Here is an 8443-nt window from a genome sequence, read left to right as displayed (position 1 = left end):
CAGGTAAATATCAACACATTCCGTGTGTACATATGCGTGTGCATGTGAACACACACACACACACACACACACACGATCAACCAGACTCCAAAAAGGCTGGTGCTGTTCTGCGTCAGCAAGACTTTTATTATGTAGTAAAGTAAAAGTAAGGTTCCTTCCTGAGTCACATAGATTCAAAGGGCCAATTTCCTGGTTTCCATGGCGAATGCATTCCCCACCTGGATGGGATGCTGGTCTGCCACAGGATAACTCATTTTTACCAGCTGAGTGGATTGGAGCAACATGAAATGAAGTTACTTGGTCCAGGAATTGAAACCACAATTGGCATTCTTTTGGTTAAAGTATCACAATAATGAAAGTGCATGTTTGGTAATTTCTGTACAAAATTTTTATTTCTTTAATTTATTTCAACTGAATCACTTATGTTTATGCATTTCTTGTGTATGTATTATGTGTTTATGTGTAAGTATGTATGTATATTTGTGTAAGTGCTATGTTTATGTATTTTTGTGTGTATATATATGTATGTGTTTATGTGTGTGTGTATGTATATTTGTGTATGTATGTGTTTTTGTGTATGTATGTAAATTTGTGTATGTTCGGATGAGACTCACAAAAATAAGTCTAAAGACTCATTAAAATGTTCCTCCCCATGGAAATCTTTAGTAAATGGCATAAGATTTATCCATTTGGAGTGATGAGAAACATATACTGAAATTGGAATGATACAGGGAAGATTAGCATGGCTCCTGTGCAAGGATGACATGCAAATTTGTGAAGTGTTCTATATTTTTTAATATTTGTTAATGTGTATTCACACACATACAGCACTTATGCAAATATACATACATGAAAAACATAATACATACACAAAAAATACATAAACAAGAGCAGCTCAGCTGAAAAAATAATTAAAGAAATAAAAATTTTGTATGGAAATTGCCAAACAAACACTTTCATTATCATGATACTTTCACCGAAAGTTTGCCCCACAATCTTACAATCACGAGTTTAACACCCTAACTACTAAACCACGTGTCTCTACTATATCATGTACTAAAATTGATAAAAAGTGTACAGTGAATTTGCTGTGAGGAGTGGAATATCTAATGCTTTGGACACAGTCTTTCTTCAGGGGAAAAAGTCAAAAGGAGAGAAATTAATGAGAGGCAGCAGAGTTTTATATTCTCTTAGGGTGTAAATACAGGTACATATACATACATAGGCCCAGGCGTGGCTGTGTGCTAAAAAGCTTCTTCACAGAGCCTTCTGAGTGGATTTGGTAGACGGAAACTGAAAGACAACTGTCATACATATATATATATGTATATCATCATCATCATCATCATCATCATCGTTTAACGTCCGCTTTCCATGCTGGCATGGGTTGGACGATTTGACTGAGGACTGGTGAACCAGATGGCTGTACCAGGCTCCAATCTGATCTTGGCAGAGTTTCTACAGCTGGATGCCCTTCCTAATGCCAACCACTCCGAGAGTGTAGTGGGTGCTTTTACGTGCCACCGGCATGAAGGCCAGTCAGGCGGTACTGGCAACAGCCACATTCAAAATGGTGTATTTTACATGCCACCGGCACAGGAGCCAGTCCAGCGGTACTGGCAACGATCTCGTTCAAATGTCTTTACACGTGCCACTGGCACAAGTGCCAGGAAGGCGATGCTGGGCACAGGTGCCATCACGATTTCGGTTTCGCTTGCCCCAACAGGTCTTCGCAAGCAGAGTTTCATGTCCAATGGAGACGACATTATATCTGTGTAAATGTCTTTGTGTCTGTGTTTGTCCCCCTATCACCATTTGACAACCAATGTTGGTGTGTTTATGTACCTGAAGCTTAGCAGTTTGGCAAAATAAACTCATCGTATAAGTATTAGACTTAGGAAAAAATTAAGTTCTGGGGTTGATTTGTTTGACTAAAACACTTCAAGGCGGTGTTCCAGCATGGCTGCAGTCAAATAACTGAAACAAGTAAAGGAATAAAAGAATAAAAGAATACATACATGTATATTTATGCAAATTCACATTACATACATACATGCATACATACATTCATACATTCATATGTAGACGCATACATACATATGCACATAATACATTCACACATACATTCGTGCACACATGCATACATACATACATGCATACATACATACATACATACATAAGGTTTGTGCGTAAGCAAAACAATAAGCAAATATTGAAAATATTTACATAACTGGGTAGAAAGAAAAGATGTTCATCGTATAAAGTACACAAATATAGACACATATATACATAATAACACACACATATGTAATCATACATCTAATACATCTATATTTAAATGCACATAGTAGAAGGCATTCACACATACGTATACACTGACTCACTGACACACACACACACGTATATATATATATATATATATATATATATATATATATATATATATATATATATATTAACATATGTGTGTATATGATATGTATGTGTGTATGTGTATTTGTATATGATATGTATGTGTGTATGTGTATTTGTATGTGTGCATTTGTATGTGTGTATATATGTACATATGGGGTATGTGTGCAACTGTGTATCTATATATGGACACAAGCAAAAACCTAAGTAAACGAGTCTATGTACATTGTTATACATACATAATACTGTACACTTGACCTTTTCTTACCTAAATTGTCACGTATGGCTAAATAAGCAACAAGACATCTGTGTAATCATTCAAACTTGGTGATAATCACATTGAAATTTATATTTAGATGTTTCTATTAAAAACGAATTCAAAAGATGTATGCGTGTTTTCATATTCAAAGGGTAATTGTGTATAGATGAACTAAACTGAAAGGAATAAAAGGGGTGAAATTACTACAAAAAAAAACCATCCTGAATGCATCAACTACTTTAAAGAGTTGGTTAAGTTGGAATAAAAATAAAGTTAGTAGTGTGTGTGTGTGTGTGTGTGTGTGTATATATATATATATATATATATATATATATATATATATATATATATATATATATATATATATATATATAGGTAAGGGGGCTCCAAAAGGGGTCTCATGGAGTAGCATCCCTGCCTTCCTGAGCTAGTTTTCCATCACATTTCTGAAAAAACATGGTAGAAGCCTTGGTCTTGGGACTACTCATGTCTAGAAACTGAGGTTGGAGGTAAGCAAGGGCATGCTCCCCATAGAAAATCCAGCTCCAAAAAAGCCTCATGATAGCAAAGGAGAATAGGCACCAACCAGCCTGCCAAAGGGGTAGGCTGCACCTGCCTAACTTGGTTGCTATGGCATTGAGGTAGATCTGGCCACCCCTGTTAATGGGGATAAAACCCAGATTTAAAACACTGGATGATGATGATGATGATAATATATAGATCTTCTTTTATCTTTTACTTGATTCCATGCATACCCCGGCCTCCCCTCTCCACGGCACCAGTGTTATCCAAGGGAAAAGCAAATGCTGATACAGCCTGGCACCTGTTGCAACTCATTTCTACATCTGAGTGAACTGGAACAATGGGAAATAAAGTGCACAACAGCCCGGTTTGGGATTCGAACTCACAACCTCACGATCATAAGCTTGATGCTCTAACCACTGAGCCATGCATCTTCACTCTAATAATATATATATATATATGCCTGGTGTAGCCATCTGGTTTCACCAGTCCTCAGTCAAATCGTCCAACCCATGCTAGCATGGAAAGCGGACGTTAAACGACGACGACAATACGTACAGACATATATATATATATATATATATATATATATATATATATATATATATATATATACCGCCTGACTGGCCTTGTAGGGTTTTCGAGCGAGATCGTTGCCAGTGCCCCTGGACTGGCTCTTGTGCGGGTGGCACATAAAAGACACCATTTCGAGCGTGGCCGTTTTCGTGCGGGTGACACGTAAAAGCACCCACTACACTCTCTGAGTGGTTGGCGTTAGGAAGGGCATCCAGCTGTAGAAACTCTGCCAAATTAGATTGGAGCCTGGTGTTGCCATCCGGTTTCACCAGTCCTCAGTCAAATCGTCCAACCCATGCTAGCATGGAAGGCGGACGTTAAACGATGATGATGATGATGATGATATATATATATATATATATAGGTTTAATATATATGTGTGTGTTCAAATCATTTAGGAACCAATAAATATAGTTTTAAGTCTCTAAAATGTCTAAAATAGTAAGATAAGATAAAATAAAAGTATACAGGCATTTACAAGGACATTACCTTCAGAAATATCATGAATGTTTAAAATATTTATTTAAAAATATTTATAAACATGCGTAGTTTCCAAGCTGTATAAAAATATTTAACAATTTAAGACAATACATTATATATATATAGGTGTATATTCTCTAGTGTTTGTGTCTGTGCTTGTTCCCCACCACCATTTGACAACTGGTGTTGGTGTATTTATGTCTTCATAACTTAGTGGTTCAGCAAAAAAGATCGATGGAATAAGTACCATGGTTAAAAAAGTACTGGGTGGGGGCGTTTCATTTGATTAAAAATTCTCCAAGTCAGTGCCCCAGCATGGCTGCAGTCTAATAACTGAAACAAATATGTTTATATATATATATATATATATATATATATATATATATATATATATATATATATATATATATATACACACATATACACATATATATTATGCTTTCATAGGATATATATATACATATATATCCTATGAAAGCATAATCTCTCTCTCTCTCTCTCTCTCTCTCTCTCTCTCTCTATATATATATATATATATATATATATATATATATATCAGAAACTTTGGTTTAGCATTTCATGTCATGATCAATAGTTTTGCTAAGAATTCAGTCTTCTTGGATATTTAATTATATACAAACAACTATAAACCAACGATTAAGTCAGCTCAGAATTCTGAATTCTCAGAATTACTGCTTTATAATTAATAAATTTAAAAAATTATTAATGTTTTATTTCATAACCTGAAAAACAAAAATGTAAAGCTAACATAAAAAATATTGCAACAAGAAAAAAGAAAGAATTCAGATGTAAAACAAAAATACTAATGGAATATCCCACTACAGAAGTAATAAAATGATTATTCAACAAAGAAATCTGTAAAATTTCATGTAATTTTATGCATTAGTTTTTTTTTATGCAATAATACTTTATCTTGATGATATTCATCATTATTACTCTAGCCACACTAGCAGTGGCAGTAGCAATGGTTTCTTGTATGGGGTATGTGAAAAGAAACAAGTAAGAAGCTATGACGTCAGAGAGTCTTTCCCAAGAGCATTAGTAATGGAAGTGGAAAAGAAGCAATTGTAATAAGGATTCAGATGCAATATGTCAATTAATCTACTATTGTACTGCTGTATCCATTAAAAATATAGTACGAGTAGTAGTAGTAATAGTTATCAATTCTGATGTGGGTATATAAGCCCACAAATATGGTAGATGTTATATTGATCCAAATAATAATAATAATCCTTTTGACTATAGACAAAAGCCCTGAAATTTCGGGGGAGGGGGGTAAGTCAATTAGGTTGACTCCAGAACACAACTGGTACCTATTTTATTGACACTTGAAAGGATAAAAGAGCTGTGTCTTCTTCATACATCTCAAAGTTTCTAAATTTTTCTAATACAACAAATTGTAAGCTGTCCTTGAGCGATCAAAGTGTAGTATCTATTTATATCAGCTTAATATCTGATTTGGCCCCTATTTGAGGGCCACCAACTAAACTGATTTTTAGAATGAGACAAAGAGTTAAGAGCTTATTCTTTGCTTCAGTCTTTTCTTAAGCTGGCAGAATCATAAGTGCACTGAACAAAATGCTTTGTGACTTTCTTCCAGTTTTACATTCTCAGTGCAAATTCCACCAAAGTTAACATTGCCTTTCATCCTTTTGGGATCAATAAAATACATACCAGTTGAACATTGGGGTCAATGTAATAAACTAGTTTCCACCCCCACCAATTTTCATGCCTATAGTAGAAAAGATTATTATTATTATTATTATTATTATTATTATTATTATTATTATTATTATTGTTTTTTTTTCTTCTTTCTTCAAATTTTCTTCCATTTCCTGCCGAGTGTTTTCCGTACACCTAGGGCAGAGATGCTCATTGTATACATTCCCAGTTTACACACGCAAATTCACAGGTAAAATATGTATTTAAAAAAAAGGAGTGACTATATAGGTGTAGGAGTGACTGTGTGGTAAGGAGCTTGCTTACCAGCCACATGGTTCCGGGTTCAGTCCCACTGCTTGGCACCTTGGGCAAGTGTCTTCTACTATAGCCTCGGGCCGACCAAAGTCTTGTGAGTGGATTTGGTAGACGGAAACTGAAAGAAGCCCATTGTATATATGTATATGTATATATATGTAGGTATGCGCGTGTGAATATGTATGTGTGTCTTATTCTAGTGGTAACACTCTCTGAGCATCTAGCCCCACTACAGACTTGGTCACTTAGGTAGCTATCAATTACTTCTTGTTTCTCCCCCTGGCATGTGATGGAGTCTGTTTTCTGAGCATCTGTGGTGTTTATTGCCCCTGTGCATCTGCTGCAAGGGAAAGCTATCTTCCCGGTTAATCTTCCTTGTTAATATTGAAATCTATCACACACACACACACACACACACACACACACACACACACACACACACACACACACACACACACAGTATTAATAAATACAAGATAAAATGTGTATTAGACTTTATTGAGTACGACACAACAGGTAACCTGCCGGTGCTTTACTCATCATCTATTTATACATTTTGCAAAACTTTTCCATTATTACATATATGTATATATATATATATATATATATATATATATATATATATATATATATATATATATATATATATATATATATGTATATGTATATATATATATATATATATATATATATGTATATGTGTATATATATATAACTATATATATATATATAAATATATATATATATATATATATATATATATATATATATATATATATATATATATATATATATAAATATATATATATATATACACATACATACATACATACATATATATATATTTTATATATATATATATATATATATATATATAATATATATATATGTATATATATATATTTATACATACATATATATTATATATATATATATGTATGTATATATATATATGTATATATATTACATATGATATTATAATATGTAATATAATACATATACATATCTATATATATACACATACACACACACTCACACACTTGTTTATAAATGCATGCTTAGTAGAAATGAAAGAAAACAAGGTTATTCACAGAGATAGAGACAGAAACAGTGAGATATAATGATTGAAATAGCTGGATAGATAGATAAAGAGAGAGAGAGAGTGGGGAGAAAGAGAGAGAGAGGGGGTGAGAGTGTAGGGAGAAAGAGAGAAAGGGGAGAAGGAGAGAGGGGAGAAAGAGAGAGGGGGAGAGAGAGAATGAAAGAGAGAAAGAGTGAGACAGAGAAAAAGATTAAAGAATTATATACTTTGAATAAATTCTGTAACATGATTCCTTCCTTTCAATGGGCATTTTTTCTTAGTGCAGAACTCCAAATGGCATTATCTAATAACATCCTTAATTTATGTTTTAATGGCAGAAAAATATGATTTTTCTGTCTCTGTGACTACACATATATTATTAATTCAATTCAATATTAGCTCAATTCTATTTTATAAGTAGAACCAAGATTTACGCCTACATGGGAATATAATTATATTATTCCATACAAAAATGTCTTTTATTTTTAATGAATTCTGAAAAAGAACAAATATCCAAAAGAAAAATAAGGAACAAAAGGAAGAATTAATTTAATTTTTTTATCTTTCTACTTGTTCCAGTCATTGGACTGCAGCCATACTTGGGTACCCTTTTGAAATTGACCCTGGTACTTGTATTTCAAATGTGGTACTTATTCTATCATACCCTTCTGCCAAACTGCTAAGTTATGGGATGCACAGGAATGGCTGTGTGGTAAGTAGCTTGCTTACCAACCATATGGTTCGGGGTTCAGTCCCACTGTGTGGCACCTTCGGCAAGTGTCTTCTACTATAGCCTTGGGCCGACCAAAGCCTTGTGAGTGGATTTGGTAGATGGAAACTGAAAGACGCCCATCATTAGTCGATCAAATCGACCCCAGGACTTATTCTTTGGAAGCCTAGTACTTATTCTATCGGTCTCTTTTTGCCAAACCGCTAAGTTACGGGGACGTAAACACACCAGCATCGGTTGTCAAGCGATGGTGGGGGGACAAACACAGACACACAAACACACATACATACATATATATATATATATATATATATATGGTGGTATATGGTGGTTGTCTACTCCTTACAGATTTTGACCACTTCCTGCACCTACACCTTAGCCCTTT

General features: G+C 34.1%; 1 non-coding gene and 2 pseudogenes across 1 annotated transcript; 2 read left to right on the top strand and 1 right to left on the bottom strand.

The window, feature by feature from the left end:
• Positions 1 to 592: 592 nt before the first annotated feature.
• Positions 593 to 714, bottom strand: LOC128248789 (U5 spliceosomal RNA). Its single transcript, XR_016243260.1, has one exon. It is a non-coding gene; the product is annotated as a U5 spliceosomal RNA (small nuclear RNA).
• Positions 695 to 794, top strand: LOC128248798 (U6 spliceosomal RNA; annotated as a pseudogene).
• Positions 795 to 5670: 4876 nt separating this feature from the next.
• Positions 5671 to 5850, top strand: LOC128248787 (U2 spliceosomal RNA; annotated as a pseudogene).
• The last annotated feature ends 2593 nt before the right edge of the window (positions 5851 to 8443 follow it).

The sequence above is a fragment of the Octopus bimaculoides genome, chromosome 9, assembly GCF_046866305.1.
Source record: "Octopus bimaculoides isolate indiv1 chromosome 9, ASM4686630v1, whole genome shotgun sequence".
Taxonomy (NCBI): domain Eukaryota; kingdom Metazoa; phylum Mollusca; class Cephalopoda; order Octopoda; family Octopodidae; genus Octopus; species Octopus bimaculoides.
This window is presented reverse-complemented; position numbering and strand designations above follow the sequence as displayed.